Source organism: Nematolebias whitei, chromosome 12 (assembly GCF_014905685.2).
Source record: "Nematolebias whitei isolate Nwh7 chromosome 12, NemWhi1, whole genome shotgun sequence".
NCBI lineage: Eukaryota > Metazoa > Chordata > Actinopteri > Cyprinodontiformes > Rivulidae > Nematolebias > Nematolebias whitei.
The window spans coordinates 8,434,236-8,437,666 of NC_056509.1; the positions used below are offsets into that span (position 1 = coordinate 8,434,236).

The 3,431-nt window shown below is 44.7% G+C and overlaps 1 protein-coding gene across 1 annotated transcript in view; it reads left to right on the forward strand.

Annotated features, from left to right (window-relative positions):
• Positions 1–3,431, forward strand: part of kif26bb (kinesin family member 26Bb) — a 104,213-nt gene that overhangs the window by 84,667 nt on the left and 16,115 nt on the right. The window lies entirely within an intron of this gene.

Genomic DNA, 3,431 nt, shown 5'->3' on the forward strand with positions numbered 1-3,431 from the left:
ATATACACTGCACATAATCAACATATACTACACGGGTTGTGTGACAGGTTATTGCACAAGTAGTGATATTGAAGTTGAATTATTAGTTAGTTATTGCCAGTTGTTCAGTGTTATTTATCGAAAGTTTAGTAATCTGACAGCTTGTGGGTAATAGCTGTCCTTTTGTCTTTTTGTATGCGATGACAGACTCCTGTATCATCTGCCTGAGGGTGGTAGACAGAAGAGTCCTTGTGCTGGGTGGGTGTGGTCTTTAATGATGCTATGTGCTTTATGCAGACATCGGCTGTGGTAGATGTCCTGGATGGTGTGGAGACTGTTACCAGTGATGTCCTCTGCTGTTTGCACCACCCTCTGTAGTGTTTTCCGGCTCTGACTGGTGCAGTTCCCATACCACCCTGTGATGCAGCATGTCAGCAGGCTCTCAATGGTGCACCTATAAAAGTTGGTGAAGATGCTAGTGTTCGTACCAAACTTATTTAGTCTTCTTAGGAAGTAGAGTCTTTGTCTGACTTTCTTGACCACAGTGTCTGCTTGTAAAGTCCAGGACAAATCCTCGGTAATGTGAATGCCGAGGAACTTGAAGCTACTGACTTGCTCCACCTCAGCGGTATTTATGTAGATGGTGGAGTGCTGACCTCCACACTGTTTCCTGAAGTCCACTATCATCTCCTTTGTTTTCCTGACATTTAGAGAGAGGTTATTTTCCTGATACCAGATGTTCCTGAAACCAGCTGGTCAGTGATTTCACCTCATCTCTCTAGACACTCTTGTCTTTGTTGGTGATGAGGCCCAAGATGGTGGTGTCATCAGCATACTTGATGATGACGTTAGAGCTGTGCTTGGTGGTACTGTCATGTGTAAATAGTGAGTACAGGAGTGGACTAAGGACACAGTCCTTAGCAGCATGGTATTGTTAGCAGTGTGGTCTTGTTAGCAGTGTTAGCAGGTCTTGTTAGCAGGTCCTTCAGTCAGGTCATCTGGACAGTTTCTTTAAAAAAAAAAAAAAAGAAACTGTCCAAATGACCTGACTGAAAAATGTTGGATTGTATACCTGGATTATTGAGCATGGACTTTGTTGTTATTTTGTTGTTGTTTAACGTGGTTACACAGACCAGATGTCATCACTTCACCACATTATTGTGTTGCCAAGCTGGCTCACCTTCTCATGTTGACCATTTCGCCTCTGTTACTACCCCACTCTACAGCACAAAGGAGCATCAGGAGTGGGTTGGATTCAACTCCCCGCACTACCATGGGCCATTCAGAAATCACACTGAGGTGGCCAGAAGTGGTCTAAGGCTGCCTTGAAATGTTTTATGAAAGAAGTCAAGTCAAGTCAGATTTATTAATAAGGCAAATTTAAAACTGGCACTCTTACCAAAGTGCTTAACAAAAAGATTGCAGCATCAAATAAAAAATAACAAGATATAAGTACAGCATCAGGAATAAGAACATAAAAACACAAAACATAATCAGTAACAATGAAATACTAAATCAGATCTTGCTGTGTTCCCAGCGTGAATCCAGAACCCAGTAAGAACCCATTAAGACATAAAGCCATATTTCTGCTTCTAACTGGAAGGCCTCTACTTCCTAAGGCGGCTGAGGCGAGCTGGTCTGGGAAGCTCAGTCCTCACCTCCTTCTACAGGTGTGCAGTGGAGAGCATCCTGTGCTCCAGCATCAATGTGTGGCATGGAGGTTGCACAGCTGCAGCAAGAAAAGCTTTGCAGAGAGTGGTGAAGGCTGCACAGAAGTCGGTTGGAGTCAGTCTCCCCACCATCATAAACATCTACACCTCCAGATGCAGGAAGAGGGTCACCTGCATCATGAAGGACCCCACTCACCCAGCACACACACTTTTTACCTTTCTGTCCTCAGGAAGGAGGTTAAGGAGCATTAAGGGTAGAACCATTAGACTGAGGAACAGCTTCTACCAGTGGCGACTCGTGGAGTTTCCACCAGGAACGGCTCTAACTCCAAAATAGACAGTATACACATATACACACAAATATATAGATGTCTGCTGACAGACATCTTTAACACCTCACTTACTCTGGAGACAGTTCCCACCTGCCTGAAGACTGCCACCATCATCCCAGTTCCAAAGAGCTCTACAGTGACTGGTCTGAATGACTATCGGCCAGTGGCCCTCATCCCAATAGTCGCTAAATGCATCGAAAAACTGGTCATGACTCACATCAAAACAACCATCAACGAGGACCTTAATCAGTATGCATACCGCGAGAAACGATCAACAGAGGATGCCATCTCCTCTGTGGTCCACACTGCGCTCAACCACCTGGAGCAGAAAAACTCTTACGTCCGTATGCTCTTTGTGGACTACACATCTGCCTTCAACACCATAATCCCCCAAACCCTGATGGACAAACTATCCACACTAGGACTAAGCCCCTCCATTTGCAATTGGGTACTAGACTTCTTAAACAGATCACAGTCAGTGAGGATCCACAACTTCTCGTCCTCCACCATAACCCTCAGCACTGGCTCTCCTCAGGGATGTGTATTGAGCCCCTTCCTGTTTACTCTGCTCACGTAAGATTGTGCAGCTACCCATCCAGGCTTTCACATTGTAAAGTTTGCAAATGATACAGCGGTGGTGGGATGCATCACAAACAATGATGAGTCCAGCTACAGGCAAGAGGTGGAACACCTAGAGAGCTGGTGCAAAGAGAATAACCTTCACATCAACGTGAAGAAGACAAAGGAGATGATTGTGGACTTCAGATGGAACAAAAACACCTACACCCCTCTGAACATAAAAGGATCTGCGGTGGGAGTGGTCTCCAGCTACAAGTACTTGGGTGTACACATGAATGACAACCTCAGATGGAGCAACAACACCACCAGCCTGATCAAGAAAGCTCATCAGAGACTCTACTTCCTCAGACGGCTGAGACAAGCTGGTCTGGGAAGCTCAGTCCTCACCTCCTTCTACAGGTGTGCAGTGGAGAGCATCCTGTACTCCAGCATCAACGTGTGGCATGGAGGCTGCACAGCTGCAGAAAGAAAAGCTTTGCAGAGAGTGGTGAAGGCTGCACAGAAGACTTTTGGAGTCAGTCTCCCAACCATCACAGTCATCTACAACTCCAGATGCAGGAAGAGGGCCACCTAACCAGAATAATCACTGTGAAAAAATCACATCATGTTGTTGCTGATCTGTTTCATGTTGCTGCTGATCTGTATCAATGTTGCTGCTGATCTGTATCAATGTTGATGTGTTCATGCCTGCTCATCTGCTTACAAAGACTCATTTTCATGATTTTGCTGATGTTCAACGTAATGTTTTTATGTTATGATTGCTTAATGTATTTAGTTGATGTTTTTCTTAGTTCATATCTTAGATGTTATCATTGTTTCTCTTTTACATTTTATTGTTGGATGTAACTGGGACCCTGTGTACATAATTTCG